Genomic DNA, 20,445 nt, shown 5'->3' with positions numbered 1-20,445 from the left:
AGAAACCCTGTCTTGAACCACCTTTTCCCCCTGACACAAATTAATGTACTTTGAGGAGGCACATCATCTCATTAATAAACAACGAGATACACCTTTCCCCACTTCTTCAAATTGGCCGTGATGGGCATGATGTATGTATGAGTGGACACTCTGAAGAGAAGGGGAATTGGCTTGAGGGTTTCAGAGTGAAGTCAGTATTATCAGAATAGCAGGAACAAGCTTGTTTCCCTCTCCCTGTTAACAGTCTTTGAAAAATTTACCCCAAAGAAACAGTTGTTCAAGAAGGAGAAGATCTGTGTCTGAAAATGTTGATTTCTCATTTATTCATTCGGAGCTAAATAGATGGCAGAGTCTATCAGTGAGGGATGCTGAAGGAGGTTGTGAGTGCCTACAGGCACTCTGTGGCCAGTGGGAAGGGAAGGTCTGAGTAGGATCAGGCCTGGGTGGCAAGAGAGAATGTTATGTTTTTGAGTATGTTGAGAGTTTCTGGTCCCTCAACACAACAAGCACAGTGGGTGGAGAAAGTTCCAGAACAACCTGTATCTGCATCCATCGCCCAAGAGAGCTGTCAGCACCTTCCTGTGTCAGTAGACTGTCTTGTCCCAGAGCTGTAATTTCTCTTGACTGAATTTTCCTCTTAGTATTTACTTTTACCAAGAAAGATTTCCGTAAACTTGGCACTGTTTTGAAAAGCAAACATGGCCATTATTTATTTGGACAGCTCCAGGCTGGCACTAGAAGGTGTAAGTTTCTAGGCTGGGCAAGCAGGCTGATTTACCCGGGGACTCACCCAACACATTGTGGTCTTTGTTGGTCCACTTTCAAGCCTCCAGGGGGAAGCAATGAGTATGTATGTATGTATGTGTGTGTGTGTGTGTGTATGTGTAGGCTCTTGGTTTGGTAAGGATGAGGGGTGGGGTGACTGTGTCTCCCTGGAGTTGGGCTGGGCGTCCTTCCTTCCTTCCTGACTCCTTTCTCCTAAGGGACAAGTGGGAGGAATGTCCTTGCCTCTCCCAGGTCACGGGATCCTTTTAGGCCTCTTAGTAAAGACTGTGGAGTGCGGTTCACAGTGTCTGTTACTGTTAGAAATCTCCTGACAGGGTCATAGCAAGGAGGGCTTAGTGGAGATAGAAAGAGTCCTGGACACCAGGCATCTGGCAATCCCTTCTTATCCTGGACTGTGACGAGCCTGTGAGGATCACCAAACTGACCCCTGCCCTGTCAGGTCCAAGCCCAGAGTGGGCCTTTGGTGCCACCGTGTGGGAAGTATCCACAGTGCGGTTACAAACTTACCCATGCCAGGGGTGCCCCATCAATTGAGTCCTGTCTCCTTGAATAGTGACTGGGGTGTGCAGTGTACGACTGCTCAGTTGGGGTGTCAGTTCTTACACTCAAACTTGGTCCCAGCTCAGGCACCCTGGAACACCGCTACCATCAAGATCTCCACAGCCCAAAACCTCTTCAGGAGGGACACACACTCCACACTTCCTGTCCCTTCACTACCTGTCCTCATTCCTTCCAGTACCCCCTCCCCCTTTCTCTCTCTCTCTCTCTCTCTCTCTCTCTCTCTCTCTCTCTTTTGGTTTTTTCGAGACAGGGTTTCTCTGTGTAGTTTTGCGCCTTTCCTGGATCTCATTCTGTAGCCCAGGCTGGCCTCGATCTCATAGAGATCCGCCTGTCCCTTCCTCCCGAGTGCTGGTATTAAAGGCACGCACCACCGGCCACCATCTTTCTCTCTCTCGAAGATGCTTTCGGTTTCTGTACCGTCTACTCTAGGATTTCTAATTGTTTCTCTCTGGCTAGCTCTCTTCCTGGTACTTGAGGGCTGGGTCCCCTTCCCTCTTCCTTGGTTATTCTAACAACTTCCAGGGCCTTGCTTCTGAATCCACAATAGCTCCTTGTGTTTTGATCTTCTCTCACTGTCCTTTCATTTAGGATAACCCTTGGATACCCCAAGTTCAATGTGTAAAGTTGATCTCATCTGTCACGACTGTGCTCCTGTGACCACTGCTCTGACACTTCATCATCGAGCCTCTACCTGTACCACCCTGCCCTCAGCTGTCTGTCTGAGACTTCTGCCTGGCCCTAGTGTCCTTGATTTTCCTGAGTTAGTCTAGTCTTCAGGGGTGGGTTTCCTCTATAGGGTGGACCCTGCCCATCCTCACTTTCTTACTGGTCCCTCATCTCTGGTCAGTTCCCCGCTAGGAGGACCTAAGTCCTGCCAGACTGAACTTCCTGTTCCCTGAATGCACCCATTCTCTCATCTCTCTGTCTTGGCACAAGGTGGTCTGTGCACCTGAATGCCTTCTCTGCTTTCTTTTACCTGACTCACACCTGTCTGCCTGTAAGGACCCAGCTGCAATGCCAGTGCCTTTTGGATAGTTCCTATGGACTCCGAGCTTGGCCGGGAATCTTTTCTTTGCCCTACATGACCTACATTTGTTTCCTCTATCACTACCCTGATCTGCCCGTTCCTACCTAGAGTACCATACTCCATCTAGGTGGAGTCAATTTTCTATGCCCAGAAGACCCAGATATCAAAAAGCATTGAATTCTAGGGAGAGGAAAGCCATGATTGCTGGCCATCCCAGCAAACCCAGGGCCAAGCTGATCTGATCTGGGACCCAAGACTTACCTTCCTCTCCTGGGCTTCTTTGCTCCCCAAGATGCCATTGTGAACTGAGTTAGGATCCTTGAAGGCCGGATAAGACTTGAAAAGAAGAGAATCGTTCTAGGTGCTCTTGTCCTTGGGGAACAGCAGCCATCAGCTCAGGCTCATTAGAACCCAGAGGGCTGTCCCAGGACACCAAGGGAACTAGTATACAGTGACCACAGGTCAGCACATTTGATGACATCCTAGTGAGACTCTTTCCCTTCAGGGCTATGCAGTGGGAGTGCTGGTCACACGTCATTCAGGGAGGGCCTGAATTCCTACAGGGTGCTGGTGGCAGCAGTTATGGTCCCCAGGTTAATTATTTCTAATGTCATACAGAAGAGAATGTGCTGAGTGGGACCTCCCCCAATCAGCCTTGGCCTTGAAGGGCACTGATCTCCCCAGACCTATTCTACCCACTACCAGACTAAAGTTTAAGGTCATTTCAATAGCCTTCAGGCCTCTGAACCATCATTGTGCTCCAGTACAATGGGAGTTCTCCTCTGAGAATTCAGGGTCCAGTCTTGGGTCTTTGATACTGCTGTATCCTCTGTCTGCCCCATGTGGGGACCCAGTTCCCTTGCTCAGAGAGCTCAGTAAACAGAACCAAATTGCTCTGTAAGTGAACAAAAACGTGCCAAAGAGGATGCTGCCTGGCTCTTAGGAAGTACCCCTTCCACTTTGACAAATATACTAAGCAAACAACCCAAAATAGAACACACAGGATCCATCCAGTTTTTTGCCTCTGTTCCCCAAACTGCCTTCCTTAAGTTCTTAGGGACAACCCCCCCAATCTCCACCGTTGCCCCACCCCCACCCAAACCTTCTTCTTGGTCACTTAACACAAGTGTGGTGACGTGCACAATGAATACCTGCTGGGTTGTAGGTGGCTAGAAGCCTGCGGCACTGAGATATTTTCTCACTCTCGCCTTACCTGGCATGGACGGTGCCATCTTGGCCGCTGGTTCCAGAATGCCCAGATGAACGAAGTCCCTCTCATCTGGGCTGCCAGGATTCACTTGGTTTCTCTTTTTTTTTTTTTTTTTTGAGCTAAGGATTGAACCCAGGGCCTTGAGCTTGCTAGGCAAGCGCTCTACCACTGAGCTAAATCCCCAGCCCTCACTTGCTTTCTCTAGTCTTTCTTGCTGCTGTTTTTCTCCAAGTTTCTAGCATCGAACAGTGGCTTGACAGCTTCACACTAACGTGGAAAACTTTCCCTGAGATTCCTGCTTGCTTACTTCCTGAACTCTGCTTTCCATCTCCCCTGACCTATAAAGCTGTGACTCATCTACACAGCAGCCTGCAGTGCTGGGATTTCTCACAGGAAACCTGAGAGCAGCTCACGAGATGCTGTTTTCATGATGCCCACTCTTGGCCCTGGCTTTTCTTATCTAAAACCCTGATTTGTTATATCACGAGAGGCAGTGGAGTTGTTAGTTTTTCTCTAGATTTTGGCGCCCTCATTAACACGGGGCTTTGTATCCAACAGGTCCAGGGTGGAGCTTTTGCAGAACTTCCAAAGGCTTCCCAACTTCCAAATCCTGCAAATGATGAAATCAACTTTGTTGCTGTTTCTGCATAAAGGCAATTTTTGGATCGCCCTAGAAATCTAGAAACCTATAGGATTTGTACACACACACACACACACACACACACACACACACACACACACACACTTTGAGAGGATCTATGACAGCCAGGTGAGGGGTAGGGTGGGATTTTGATACAATTGACAGATGGGGCTCATATCTGAATGGAATGTGCAACATCTCAGCACGTATTTGAAAGGCTGGGGGAGTGTTTGTGTTGAATTCCTGAGGGTTGTCAAAGGCCCCGGTAGAATTTTAAAAATGCTTTGTTGTACTGTTTTGTTGATAGGGTCTTGCTCCATAGCCCAGGCTGGCCTGGAACTCACTATATTGCCCAAGATAGTCTCAAATTCTTGGTAATCTTCCTATCTCAGCCTTCCAAGTGCTGGGATTAGAGGTGTGTGCTCCATGCCCAGCTGAACATGTGTTTTACAAATATATTAGTGAATGAAGGCAGAGTGATGAAATGTAGGTGATGAATTGAGCAGGCTTAAATGAAGTTTGAAAATCACCTTTAGAGTTCACTCTTTTCTTTTTTCTTTCTTTTTTGTTTGTTTTTCAAGACAGGGTTTCTCTGTATAACCCTGGCTGTCCTGAAACTCACTCTGTAGACCAGGCTGCCCTGGAACTCACAGAGATGTCTACCCCTGCTAGCTGAGTGCTGGGATTACAGGTGTGGGCAACCACTGCCAGGCTTATAGTTCACTCTTCATCACTAGTAACAATCGCCATCAGTTTCTTCTAGTACTAAGGATGGAACCCAGGACTTTGGGCATACTAGTGCTCTATCACTGAATTAGATCTCCAGCCCTATTTTTGAGACAAGTTTTTACCAAGTCTCTCAAAAAGCCTTGAACTTTAAAAAAAAAAATTTTTTTTTTTTTTTTAAAGACAAGGTTTCTCTGTGTAGCACTGGCTATCCTGGAACTCAATTTATATGCCAGGGTGGCCTCAAACTCAGAGAGCCACCTGCCTCTGTCTCCCAAGTGTTGGGATTAAAGGTTTATGACATCACAACCAGTAGACCTTGAACTTTTTTTTTTAAAGGAAAGATTTATTTGCATTACAATTCCAAGTTACAGTCCACTGCTGAGGGGAAATCAAGGCAGAAACTCAAGCAGTTAGTCACATCACATCCACAGTCAAGAGCAGAGAGAAGAAAATGCAGAGATCCTTGCTTTCTTGTTCACTCTCTTAGTGCTCGGCCAGCTTTCCTTACTCTTTTTTTTTTTTTTTTTTTTTTTAAGGAGAAAGAGATTATTTCAGCTCACAGTCCGAGGGACAGTCCACCATGACAGAGAAATCAAGGTGGCTGGAAGAAGTTGGTCACATCAAATCACAATGAGAAACAGAGTGATACCTGCATATTGATGTTCAGCTCTTTCTGTCTACAGTCCAGGATCCTGCCAGGGAATGGTGCCACCCACTGTGGGCAGGTCTTTCCATCCCGGTAATCAAGATAAGCCCCCACAGACATATTCAGAGACCTTTCTATCAGATGATTCTAGAGCCTGTCACATTGACAACACTAACCATCATCACACCAGGCAAGCCTTTGCAGGCCTTGAATTCCCCCACCACCACTCCCTAAACAGGGTTTCTCTGTGTAGTTTTGTGCCTTTCCTGGAACTCACTCTGTAGACCAGGCTGGCCTCGAACTCACAGAGATCCGCCTGCCTCTGCCTCCCGAGTGCTGAGATTACAGGTGTGCGCCACCATCACCGGCAGGCCGTGAATTTTTAAGCTAGCATTCCTCAGCCACCTACCTCATTTACCCACATGAATCAAGCCAGAATCAAGCCAGACTGGGGAGGCTGAAGCAAGAAAATTGCTGCAAGCTTGAGGCCAGCCTGGGCTACATAGTGAGTGCTAGGCTAGCCATGGCTATACAGTAAAATCCTGTCTCAAGCAAAAATCCCCAAAGCGATGACAACAAAGTTGTTGAATCACTTATGCCAAACGCTAACAAAATGGAGTAAGGAGACCGTGAGGTGAGAGCTCTCATGTTCACGTGTGCTTTGACTTCCTGAAAAAAAATCAGTCTTGCACAAAAGTAGACACACACACACACACACACACACACACACACACACTTACCTTGCAACTGCCTCTTCAGCCTTGAACAGACGCCAACTAGTTGACGATCTTTGTAGCCAAAGATAATTATTTCAAAACTACTTGTGATACTTTATTTCACCTTTAAAAATCTTTGTCCTTTCTTGTCTTTCTGGGTGTGTCTAGGATTGTAATCCCCAGCTCATTCTCTTGTTTTGTTTGAGGCAGGGTCTCTCTATGTAGTCCTGGCTGGCCTGGAGCTCTCTATTTAGGCCAGTCTAGTCTCAAACTCACAGAGATCCACCTGCCTCTGCCTTCTGAATGTTGGAATTAGAGGCCTGCACCACCATACCCAGCCTTTCCCTGCTTATTTTTAAGTATATTCATTTCCTTGGAGAACTACTTTCTGGATATTATTTCAAATTGACACACTTATTCTGCCTTGATCTTGAAACATTTTACCCAGGACATAGTTTGTGAGACTCAGTGGGAAGAGTAAATGCGGAGTGCCTCATTCAATAGATTTCAAGATAACAACAGCAGAGCATGAAACTAATCATGGACTCTTTAGAGCATGGAGCCCATGCAATTACAGTTACTAAATGATGCTGAGATGTTAATTGAGCTTTAATGCACACTTGGACTGAAGTACAGTCTGTCCATATGAAAACTAATTATGCACCCATCCGATGGCAATGTGACTGCTGGTGATCAGTGTGTGTGTGTGTGTGTGTGTGTGTGTGTGTGTGTGTGTGTGTGTGTAAGAAATGTTATGGGGGCCAGGCAATGGTGGCACATGCCTTTAATCCTAGAACTTGTGAGACAGAGGCAGGCAGATTTCTATGAGTTTGAAGCCAGATCCAGGGCAAGCACCAAAACCACACAGAGAAACCCTGTCTTGAAAAAAAACAAAAACAAAATGTTATGGGGTCTGTGTCTAGGTGCTTCTGACTGATGTTCACCAACCCTAGAGGGACCTCTATATTGCAGTTAAGTTCATCTCTGAGAAGCAGAGCTACACACACAGCCTGAAGTCATTTAACATAGAGCTTGTTTTTGTTGTTGTTAATAGGTTTTCTATACCTGGATTGTAGGTTCCTCTGCTGATGCAGTATGCCAGATCAAGCCAAACTGAAAAAGTAAAAGAATAGGTTTATTTGAACAAAGCAACTCCCGGGTGATCCCTCCAGCCCCAGAGACCGGGGTCTGGAGGAATCACATGCCCAAACTAAAGCAGGGAGCTTAAATACCCTATAGGGAAGGGTGATGATGTGTCCTCCATAAGCTGGGTTCGTGTCCATGTATGGTATGCTTTAGGAGAGGACTTGGGCCACTGACGACTTCAGAGGAGGAGCTACCACAGTCACCAAGAATGTGGAACTGGGCTTTTTGGTGTCTTTTCTTTGTTGGAGATTTTCTGAGAGGGTGGATTTGGAGAAAGAGAGATGGGCTTTCTGGGTTCAGCAGTAGTGAACTGGAGGTTCCAGCTGAACAGCTGCCATTTTCTGAAATCTGGTGAGGAGACCAGTTAGAGACAGAGCAGGGGAGGGAAGGGATAGAGAGGATGGGGATGAACTTTTAAAAAAGGAAGGAAGGAAGGAAGGAAGGAAGGAAGGAAGGAAGGGAAGGAAGGAAAGAAGGAAGGAAGGGAGGAAGAAGGAAAGAAAGAAAGAAAGGAAGGAAGGAAGGAAGGAAGAAAGGAAGGAAGGAAGGAAGGAAGGAAGGAAGGAAGGAAGGAAGGAAGGAAAAGAAAAGGAGGTTTATAGGAATTCCCTCCAGCGGAATTTTGTTTTTGACCCTTTTCTCTCTTCCTCCCAGGTTTCAGCACCAGATGAATGAAAAACAGAATAAAAGGACATGACAGCTCCTAAAGGCTTGAGGTTTGTATTATAGATAAAAGGGAGAGCACAGGCCAAGGTAGAGGCATCAGAAAGAGTCCAGACTGAACTAGGCCATCTAAGGAGGGGGGAAGGGCAGAGGGGAGAGAAACCTGGGGTCAAGAGGCCAGGAGTGAGCCAGGAGACCAAAAGGGCAAGAGACCAGCATAGCAAAAATGTCTGGGTGATACAGAGAAGAGAAGCTGGGGGAAGGCCAGTGAAGGGCAGGGACTGGAGAGGTTGCAGGTAGGGGGCAGGGTATGCCAGCCAGGAAGTTGCTCTCCATAACAGGTACTGGCAATGCTAAGAGAGGCTGGCAGACAATGTTAGCTTTGATATGTTCATAGGCACCTCAGCCAATTTGCCCGTGTGTGGTGTGGTATGTGTGTGTGTATAAAAAACAGAGACCATGTGACAGGCTAGGAAGAAGTTCCAAAGGGGAAATGCAGGTAAACATGTAGCCACAAGAGGGAGTGCATTTACTTTCAATAACAAATTAAAACACTCAGGAAAAACCTGATTATTACATACCTAGCATTTACAAAGTATTATTGACTTTGTTATGAAAGTATTATGGAGCTGAGGATGTCTGAGGCCCTCAGCACTACAAAGAAGGAGGAGGAGAAAGAAGAGTCAGTAGTGGTGGCACATGCCTGTCATCACAGCACTCAGGAAGTGGAAGCAGGAGAATCAGGAGTTCAAGGTCATCCTTTGCTATATAGCAAGCTCAGTGTCAGCTTGGCCTACTCTGTCTCGAAACAACAACAACAACTCATTACAGAAAATCAAAGAAGACAAACCCTTAATTATAGAGAGATGTATAGAAGATGGTAAGCAAGTATAGTAGAGACGGAATGACAGACTAGTTAATTTTTTGTGTGTGTTGTTTTGTTTTTTTGTTTTTTGAGACAGGGTTTCTCTGTAGCTTTGGAACCTGTCCTGGGCTAGCTCTGTAGACCAGGCTGGCCTCAAACTCACAGAGATCCACCTGCCTCTGCCTCCCGAGTGCTAGGATTAAAGGTGTGCACCATCACTGCCCGGCCCTAATTTTATTTTTTCACATTAATGTATTTTTGTTGTTGTTGTTCTGTGTGTGTCTGTGTGTAGGTGGGAATGTACAGGTACACTTGGGTGCCTGAAGAGTCCAGAGGGTTGGGGATTTAGCTCAGTGGTAGAGCACTTGCCTAGCAAGCGCAAGGCCCTGGATTCGATCCTCAGCTCCAAAAAAAAGAGTCCAGAAAAGAGAGTAGGACCCCTGGAATTATAGATGGTTGTGAGCCTTGCAGTGTGGGCGCTGAGATCAAACTTAGGTCGTCTGAAAGAGCAGTATGTGCTCTTAACCACGGAGCTGTTTCTCTAGCCCTCCTTCAGTTTATGAAAGGATCTGGATAGTAGGCATAAAAAAGTTGACTCTTAGCCAGTGGGTGGTGGTGTACACCTTCCTAGCACTTGGGAGGTAGAAGCAGGCAGATCTCTGTGAGTTTAAGGCCAGCCTGGTCTACAGAGTAAGTTCTAGGAAAGCCAAGGCTACACAGAGAAACTCTGTCTCGGGGGGAAAAAAAAAAGTTTACTTTTTTTTTTAATGTGAAAAAAAAAGGTTTTCTTTTGAGACAAGGTTTCTCTGTGTAGCTTTGGGACCTGTTCTAGAACTCGCTCTGTAGACTAGGCTGGCCTCAAACTCACAGAGATCCACCTGCTTCTGCCTCCCAAGTACTGGAATTAAAGGCATGTGCCACCACCTGGCTTATATGAAATTTTTGATTGTGTATTTTTGGTATGCTTTTTGAGACAGAGTCTCACTATGTAGCCCTGGCTGGTTTGAACTGAAACTCTCCATGTAGATCAGGCTGGCCTCAAACTCATGGAGATATGCCTGCCTCTGCCTCACAAGTGCTGGAATTAAAGGCATGTGCCCCCACAGCTGGCTATCATATCCAGCTTTTCAGAGTTTGGGATTGAATCAGGGCTCAGTATATACCACACCATCATTGCACTAACTGAGCTACATCCCAGGGTTCACTCTGTTTGTTTTTTCGAGACAGGGTTTCTCTGTGTAGCTTTGCACCTTTCCTTGAACTCACTCTGTAGCCCAGGCTGGCCTTGAACTCAGAGAGATCGGCCTGCCTCTGCCTCCCGAGTGCTGGGATTACAGGCGTGCGCCACCACCGCCCGCTTTCCTTCTTTCTTTAAAGCAGGGTCTCTTTATGTAGTCTTGACTATCCTGGAGCTCCCTATGTAGACCAGGCTAGCCTTGGAAATAACAAAAATCCTCCTGCCTCTGCTTCCTGAGTTTTGGGATCTGACATGTTTGCCATCATACCTGCCTGGCCTCACTTCAGGATTTTAAGACCAGTAGGGGCAACATAGAAAGACTTCCTCGTCAAGCCAGGTGTGGTGGTTACAATCCTAGGAAACGTGCTGATCTACATTATTCAATAGACCATCAACTGCTGTATCAGGTTTGTGAGCCAATCTTGGAGAAGCCCAGATGTGGAGGCATGAGTGTTTTATATATATATATATATATATAAAACCGCCCGGCATGTTCTATATATTTCTGGAAAATTGATCAGCTACTATGTCTGTTGGGGTCCAGGTGATACCTCCCGTCACGAGCTAAGTGCAGATGGAAGCTCAGTAGGAGCTCTTCTCTTTCATCCAAAGATGCTGTTATGGGCCGTGTGAGGCGCCTTTAACCTCAGGACCAAGGCAGAGAGATCTAGGATAAGAATCAGAAAGACAGCCAGGCGGTGGTGGCGCACGCCTGTAATTTCAGCACTCGGGAGGCAGAGGCAGGTGGATCTCTGTGAGTTCGAGGCCAGCCTGGTCTACAGAGCTAGTCCAGGACAAGCTCCAAAGCTACAGAGGGAAACCCTGTCTTGAAAAACAAAAACAAAAACAAACAAACAAACAAAAAATCAGAAAGACAACAGGGCCCAGTCTGCAGTGATCTGTGGAGATGAGGCCAAGAACTCGGCTTTCTCATGGCCTTAACACTTGGACAGCCAACAAAACCACTGCTTAAAAGTCATTTGTGAAAGCTAAGAGGAAGGAGGCTGGAGAGATGGCTCAGAGGTTAAGAGCACTGTCTGCTCTTGCAGTGGACCCGGGTTTGATTCTTAGCACCCATGGTGGTTTACAGGCATCTGTAACTCTAGTTTCAGGGAATCTGATGCTCCCTTTTGATCTCTGATGATACCAGGCACATGCATGGTACACATACATACATATATGCAAGCAAAACACTCATAGATAGAAAACAAATCTTTAAAAAAATGTTAGGAGGAGGAGCCTTCCTAGCTAATCATATTAGCTTAATGTCTATCCTCTGTGGTGTTAGTTACAGAATTCTAGGTCAAGAAATAATCTAAACATTTCTCCAAGGCCTCCAGAGTTCCTGTAAAATCTTTCTCTCACTCTGTTTAAATCAGTTTGCATAGTTCGGTACAACCTCTTCCTTGAAAAGATAACTTACTACATATGGAATTAACTAAAACCCCCAAGTAGAGAGCACACCTGAGAGAGATTTCTGCTTAGTTTGAAGTGAGAAGATCTACTAACTGGATCTCTGAGGTAGGAAGACACACCTTTAGTCCAGATCTAATCTGGGCCACTATGCTTTCTGCTGGAAGCCTGCCTATATAAGGACATGGAAGGAGAAAGCTTTGCTCTTTGCCTGCTTACCTTCACCTTGCCGGCAAATCCACTCCTTCACTGGCATTTTAGGCCACTTCTTCAGGATTCCAGTGTCTACTGAAGATCATCTGGCCTCGTGGACTGAGCAACTGCTGGATTCTTGGACTTTCCATTCATAGTCAATCACTACTGGATCAGCTGGACTACAGCCTGTAGATCATTTTAATAAATATATATATATATATATGTACATATATATATGTATGTAATATACATATGTGAAAGAGAAAATGATACATTCATTCTATAAGTTCTGTTACTCTAGAGAACGCTGACTCATACACTGCTCTTCCTTCAACCCCAAGGGCCTCAGGCAAGGGAGGGGTTTGAGCAGACCCAGGAAGTGGAAGGAAATCTGGTCCAGTTTCCCTGACATCTGCTTCCTTGCTGAGTCATGTAGACTTTTCTGTAAAATGAGACTATCGTCAGCTTGGCTACCAGGTTCAGAGGATGTTGTCAAGGCTTTGCTCCTTTTTCTCTGTAGTCATTCCCCAGTCCTAGGCCTTTAAGAACTGATGAGAAATGCTGGCTGAATCCACCGTCTCCCAAAGAATGAAATTCTTTAATCACAACACTTGAGAAGCAGAGGCTGGTGGAGCTCTGTGAGTTCGAAGCTAGCCTGGTCTACAAAGTGAGTTCCAGGACAGCAAAGGCTACACAGAGAAAGCCTGTCTGGGAAAACAACAACAACAACAAAAAGAATGGGATTGGGCATGAGATGTCATCTTCAACCTTTGCAGGCTATATAACAAAATCTGTGGGATGGGACTGTATAGTCATAGCAGTGATGAGTTTGGGAAGGCTATGATGGAGGAGTTTTAACTGTATTTGCGACCTCTCTGGTGGGCCATAGCCCTTTCCAGCTTATTCCTTTTCTAGATTGCCCCAGACACATGCTAGGCTATGGTCTAAGGGAGAAAGGCATTTTGTGTGCTAGCATCAACTCTGGCTGTGAGGGTGTTTTCTGATTTCTAACAGTATAGCCCTGCCTGACTCTAAGGGTAGGTCTGCTCTACTGGGTGCTAGGGGAGCCTGGCAAAGATGTCAGAGCAAATGCCCTTGAATCCTACTTTTCAAAGGGCTATTAATAGCAAGAGTGGCATATGTTGTCCTTGGATGACGCTAAAGGAGTCTGGAGAATTGAGTCTAGGATCCAGGCTGCAGATGGAGGCTACAAATAGAAGGCTAGGTGAGGTTGGGGATTTAGCTCAGCGGTAGAGCGCTTGCCTTACAAGTGCAAGGCCCTGGGTACAAGTGCAAGGCCCTGGGTTCGGTCCTCAGCTCTGGGGGGTGGGGTTGTGGAGACAAAATAACAAAAATAGAAGGCAAGGGAGCTAGTGATATGGGGGTGTGGGAAGTTGTAGAAAAAAAGAAGTAAAAGACTCCCCACATACAAAAAAGGTTCATAAAACAGGTTCAGGGCTTCAAGAAATTTGCTAATCATGGAATTTCAGAAAGCAGCCAATCTGTCAGCCACCCCAGAGCACAGAGGTTGCAGAAAACAGATCATATGAATTATTTCCCACCCCAGAGTTTTGAAAAACAGTTTACACAAAAAAAGCACTCCATGGGCCTGGCTTCACCAAGCCCTCCACCTCCCTACTCAACAGCTACAAAAGCTGATTTTCAGGCCCTGCGTGATGGGCTGTTCTCTTGTACCTCTCAGATACTGAGCTGCTTGAGGTTTAGTGACCAAAAAAGCTCTGTTCTTGCCATTCTGGAGTAGAGTGGAGTCTTCACACCTTCATTTTCTGTCACTGACTTTTTATAGGAGGTAATTCAGAAGAGGTGATGGGTTGAAAGAGGTAGGTGTATTCTTTTTTTTTTTTTTAAGGATATTTTGGTTGGTCAAACATTTTTTTTTTTTTAAGATTTATTAATTTATTATGTATACATCATGTTTTGCCTGCAGGCCAGAAGAGGGCACCAGATCTCATTACAGATGGTTGTGAGCCACTATGTGGTTACTAGGAATTGAACTCAGGACCCCTGGAAGAGCAGTCAGTGCTCTTAACCTCTGAGCCATCTCTCCAGCTCTGAGGTAGGAGTATTCTTACACAGGAATCCCTGGGTTATTCACCCCAACACAGGCAGCTGGTAGATGATATTCAGACCCAAAAAGGTGTGGGGTCTAGCTTCTGTGGGCTTCTCTCTGACATAGGTTCAAGTCTTCAAGTTTGAACGTGGGCTGGCTTATGGTCAGGTGGTCGTCTCAAGACCATAGGCTTTCTGCGTGTTCCACTGATAGCGCACAGAGCCTGTGCTCATGCATACTGCAGTGGATCGCTCCCTTAGAGAAAGAAGCAGGGGACTTTCTGGACTGTGCAGGCTCTCCTCAGTCCTAAGGATCTGTGCCCCCTCAGTCAGGCATGGTCCACAGTCCACTCAATGAATCCTTCATGTTTGAAAATACACCTTTGCCTGTGATGCCTGCAGCAGACACTCCTGCGATACTCCTCGCTCACTGACGCCTTGGGCTTGTGTGAGGAAGTTGTCCAGCTTTGCAGTTACAAAGTGGGGCAAGGGTTCTTAAAGCTCTGCTGCATCCAAGTCTCCTAGAATGTCTGTTAAAGCTGGGGCCGCTGGGGGGGCTGGGAGATAGCTCAGTTATCAGTGTTTGTTCTACTCCAATGAGGACCTGAGTCTGATCCTCAGCCCCCACATTAAAAAGCCAGGCACAGTAACTTACGTTTATAATCCCTAGAGCTCACTGGTCAGTTAGCCTAGCCTAATTGATGAACCCAGCATTCTAGTAACAGACTGTCTCAAAAACCAAGTTATACAGCTTGGCTCCTAAGGAAACACATCGGATGTTGATTTCTGGCTTTGACATACATGTGCACACATAGACACATGCAGTGGAAGCTGAGCCCAGCCCTGGGAGAAGATGATTTCTTAGAGTCTGTACAAGGTCAGATTGGCGACCTCACAATTTCTTAGTTAGGCTATTGCTGCTGGTGTGGGCACCACACTCAGATCCACATGCTTGGACACACTGAAACAGGTGCTCTTGATAATCTGCCCTTTCTGGGGAGAACAACTCTTAAGGAGTAGGCACTCAGCTCTCTCCTCCTCTCTCTTCAAGGCAGGGTTTCTCTGTGTAATCCTGGCTGTCCTCAAACTCAGAAATCTACCTGCCTCTACCTCTGGGATTAAAGGCATGCCCCTGCCTCCTGTCCAGCTACCTCTTTTCTCTTTATTGAATCAGTAAAAGGCTCCACCCTCAAAGAAGGTTAAGGGAGCTTTGAGTACTTTTTGTCAGTCCTAGGGAGTAGGCCTCAGCCTCAGTTTGGGTTGCTTGAGAAAAATCCTGGCAGCCGGGTGGTGGTGGCACATGCCTGTAATCCCAGCTCTCGGGAGGCAGAGGCAGGAGGATCTCTGTGAGTTCAAGGCCAGCCTAGTCTACAGAGCTAGTCCAGGACAGGCTCCAAAGCTACAGAGAAACCCTGTCTTGAAAAACCCCTCAAAAATTATTTAAGATTTATTTTTCATTTTATGTGCATGAGTGTTTTGTCTGAATGTATGTCTGTGTAGCATCTGTGTTAGATCCTTTGGAACTGGAGTTACAGATGGTTGTGGGCGCTGGGGATGGAACCTAGGTTTTCTGCGAGACAACAAGTGCTCTTAACTGCTGAGCCATGTCTCCAGCTCTAACAAAACATTTAAAAGACAAAACCAAAAGCTGAGTATGGTAGCACATACCTAGAATTCCTGCACTTGGGAGGCTGTGGCAGAAGGATGCTACAGTTTGAGGTGACATATGAGTTCTAGGTCAGCCTAAACTACAGAGTAAGACCCTATATCAAATCTTAACAAGAACCTCAGAGAATTAGTGTAGAAGTGCTTCCACCACTATAAGAAAATACCTGAAGCAGGACACTTATGGGGGAAAAACGTTTAGTTGGGCATAATGGTGTAGCTATAATCTCAGTATTTGTGAAGTGGAGGCAGGAGGATCAGGAGTTCAAGACAGTAGTGGTTACATGAGACCTGGTAGTGGATGGCTACTGGAGAGAGAGAGAGAGAGAGAGAGAGAGAGAGAGAGAGAGAGAGAGAGAGAGAGAGAGAGGTTTTTCTTCACATGCATTCAGGCAGCAGTAATTGGACTCTGGATTATTTAAAAAAAATTTTTGCCGGGTGGTGGTGGCGCATGCCTTTAATCCCAACACTTGGGAGGCAGAGCCAGGTGGATCTCTGTGAGTTTGAGGCCAGCCTGGGATGCCAAGTGAGTTCCAGGAAAGGTGCAAAGCAACACCGAGAAACCCTGTTTCAAAAAAAGCAAAAAAAAAAAAAAAAATTTTGAGGGTGACTTGTTAGGGAAGCTCCAGTGGGATTCCAAGGGGAATAAGAGGATGGATACGATCAAAACATGCTGCATATATGTATGAAATTCTATTAAAAACCAAAAGGCTTAGTTAGCTCAGTTTTAAAGCTGAGAGGCGATGTGGCAAACCGCAGACCTGGCAAGACTGCAGTGACAGATGGCTGGAGTGCAGCCTGAGCCACAGGGTGACCTCTGCCACAGGTGCTAGGGAGCTTAGCGGAGCCAGGCCTCCTCCTTTTATAGGACCCTGCGGCAGGAACTTAGTTCCTCAGTGACCTAAGGGCCTCCAACTAGGCCCTTCTTAAAGGCTCTACTCCCGCTCTCTGCGCCTCTGGGGCTGGACTTCAATCATAAGAGTCTGGGTGGTGGGGACAAACTACACTCAAACCCTAGCACTGAGGAAAGAGGACACATTCGAAAGGTTTCCTTCCTCCCTTCCTCCCTCCCTCCCTCCCTTCCTTTCCTACTTTCTTTTTTTTTTTTTTTTTTTTTAAGATTTATTTATTTATTATGTATACAGTGTTCTGCCTACAAGTATTCCTGCAGGACAGAAGAGGGCACCAGATCCCATTACAGATGGTTGTGAGCTGTCCTGTGGTTGCTGGGAATTGAACTTGGGACCTCTGGAAGAGCAGTTGATGCTCTTAACCTCTGAGCCATCTCTCCAGCCCCTTTTGTTATGTTTCCCCCCCACACACACATGGTTTCTCTGTAGCTTTGGAGGCTGTCCTGGAACTTGCTTTGTAGCCCAGGCTGGCCTTGAACTCACAGAGATCCTCCTGCCTCTGCCTCCCTAGTGCTGGGATTACAGGTGTGCGCCATTCAAAAGGTTTCTAATTGTAAGAAAAATTGAATTGAGGCTGGGTGTGGTGGCATACACCTTTTATCACAGCTCTTGAGAGGCAGGCAGATCTCTGTGAGTTCAAGGCTAACCAGATATATATAGTAAGACCCTGTCTCAAAAAATAAAATAAGGGGCTGGAGACATAGCTTAGGCAGTTAAGAGCACTGACTGCTACTCTTCCAGAGGTCCTGAGTTCAGTTCCCAGCAACCACATGGTGGCTCACAACCATCTGTAATGAGATCTGGTGCCCTCTTCTGGCTTGCAGGCACACATGCGGACAGAATACCATATACATAACAAATAAATAAATATTAAAAATAAATGGGATTGGGGATTTAGCTCAGCGGAAGAGCACTTGCCTAGCAAGCACAAAGCCCTGGGTTTGGTCCTCACTCAGCTCCAAAAAAAATTAAAAATTAAAAATTAAATAAATTAATAAACAAACAAACAAACAAACAAATAAATAAAATAGAACCAGGTATGGTGGTACATGCCTGTAATTCTAGCACTCGGGGTATGATATCTATGACAGATAGATAGATAGATAGATAGATAGATAGATAGATAGATAGATAGATAGACAGATAGACAGATATAGATATATGTATACATAGAGTGTTAGGACAAGAAACTCAGGCCATGTTTAGGGCAACACTGAAGGGCAAAGGGGATTGGAATGGGGAAGGGTGTAAACATATTTCCTTCTCTGGACTCTACTTGTGTTTATGGATGATATTGGGTTCTGTGGCAGGTTGTCTGAGCCCATGCACACTCACAGAAGTTGTACAATGTGGTGATGACTACAGATGTTTGCTGGTGACTCACTAGCTGAACCTTGGAGGATGGCTGGCTTCCCAGTTCCAATTGAAGAGAAAAAGTCAACCGACTGTTTATTGGGCTGGGCTGGGTTCCTTTGGGAAGAAACCATGTTGGATGCAGAGTATGTGTTAAGCAGTGTTAACCAGACTGAGTAGTAAACTCTGTGTCAATTATGAATCCGAGGAACTCATACTACCCCAGCACTCTTCAACTCCTGCTCAAGTTTCATGACCAAAGGAAGGTCTCCTCCCCCAGGAAGCCTTCCTTGAGGTGGGTGCCCAAACTGGTCCAACAGGTCCTTGGACATTCTTGAATCAAAGTTCTTAGCGTGCTGAAATTTGTTTTGAGACGGTGTCTCTTTATGTCATCCTCACTGTCTGTGAACTCATGTAGACCAGGCTGACCTGGAACTCAGAGATCTGCCTGCCTCTGCCTCCTGAGTGCTATGGTTAAAGGCACACCTAGACGCTTAGCTTTTTTAAAAAACAGCATTTTATAATGGAGCCTATGCTAGCCTCTAAGTCATGACCCTCTCCCACTTGCAGGATTATAGGCATGTGCCACTGCACTTGACTTTTATGTCACTATTTTTTCAAATTGGCATTTGTAGTGAAAGATTTCTATGCTCTATCTATGCTGGTCTCTCACTGTCCATTCTGTACACTGCCTATTTTTCTGAATATAGTTATAATTTTTTGTATTATCTTCCTAGTCTTTTTAATTTTTTAAAAAGTTTAGACAGGATCTCAACAAGATAAGGCAAACATATACATAAAATAAAAATATAAAAATCTTTAAAAATAAGTATAAAGTACATAAGCAATTAGTTAAGCTTATGGAGAAGTTGATCAAGATACATAAATTAGGAGATAAAAGTATCCATCTAGCTGGGCAGTGGTGGTGCATGCCTTTAATACCAGCACTCAGGAGGCAGAGGCAGGCTTGTGAGTTCAAGGCCAGCCTGGTCTACACAGTGAGTTCCAGGACAGCCAGGGCTATACAGAGAAACTCTGTCTCAAAAAATACAAACAAGGGGTTGGGGATTTAGCTCAGTGGTAGAACGCTTGCCTAGCAAGCGCAAGGCCCTGGGTTCGATCCTCAGCTCTGAAAAACAAGCAAACAAACAAAAAGTTCATCTAAATTTTTTATATTTCATTTTTTCAAGCTATTTATGTTCAATATACAATTTTCATTTATTATTTAGGAAGTTCTTTATTGTAAAAATAATTCTTTTCAAAAATATTTATTTTTAAAATTTATTTGTTTATTTTTCTATTACCAGCTTGATATAGTATAAATTCTTATCTTAATAGTGAAATGTTTCATTGAGGCTTGCTCTGTAGTTGAGTAAAACCAAAACTTATTATAAGCCACAGTCATCTTAGGGTCCCCCTGCTATGTAGCCTCCCTGGTTCTGTGGGTTGCAGTCTGATTGTTCTTTGCTTTATATCTAGAATCCACTTATGAGTGAGTACACACCATGTTTGTCCTTCTGGGTTTGGGTTACCTCACTCAGGATGATTATTTTCTAGTTCCATCCATTTGCCTGCAAATTTCATGCTGTCATTGTTTTTCTCTGCTGAGTAGTACTCCATTATATATATATGTACCACATTTTCTTAATCTATTCTTCAGTTGACAGGCATCTAGGTTGTTTCCAGGTTCTGGCTATTACGAATAGTGCTGCTATGAACATAGTTGAGCATGTATCTTTGTGGTATGGTTGAGCATTCCTTGGGTATAAGCCAAGAGTGGTATAGCTGGGTTTTGAGGTAGATCAATTCCCAATTTTCTGAGAAACTGCCATACTGATTTCCAGAGTGGCTATACAAGTTTGCATTCCCACCAACAGTGGAGGAGTGTTCCCATAATTCTTTTGTCTGATGGCAAACAATAGCTACAATAATTATTCTGGATCTCCAAATTGGATGAATTCTATTTTGTGAGACCATTCCTTCCGTATTTCTGGGGTAATGTCCTAATACTCCTGCAGTGTCTGTTGGGTCCGGATGCATCAGCAGACCTGATGTTTACTTCCTTTAGAATGCTGTGAAGTCCAGCTCTGAAAGAAAGAGAGAGAGAGAGAGAGAGAGAGAGAGAGAGAATGCTGTGAAGTCAGAGAAGAGTTAGACAATTCTGCTGATCCCAAAGTTCCTGAGGCTCCAAGTTTAGGATTGTCTCTTCTGCCAGAGAACCTTATTAATGTAGCATGTGGCTTTATTACCTGCATGTCCCTGCTGGTGGACACCATCTTGCTGCCTATTGTTTATGTTACTGTATTTTGATGGTTGGGTTTCTTGACTCTGTTCCACTGGACCTGACCAGGATCGTGGATTGCCGCCACAAGCACCATGGCCCTTGTCTGCCACTGCCTAGTGGGCTGATACACTTGTGCACACACTACCAGGTGAAGACAGCTGACCTTCAGAGTGGGAAGAGGCCCTACTGCAGACATGAAGAGCTGTCTTGAGGATAGGTGCTAATAGGTGTGGTTAGTTCTCCAGCACCCAGTCTCAGCAATCCTCCTGCCTCAGTCTCCTGAGTATTGTGATTATAAGTGTTTCAGCTCATTAGGGCATCTTCTCAA

The sequence above is a fragment of the Onychomys torridus genome, chromosome 5 (assembly GCF_903995425.1).
Source record: "Onychomys torridus chromosome 5, mOncTor1.1, whole genome shotgun sequence".
Classification (NCBI taxonomy): Eukaryota; Metazoa; Chordata; class Mammalia; order Rodentia; family Cricetidae; genus Onychomys; species Onychomys torridus.
This window is presented reverse-complemented; position numbering follows the sequence as displayed.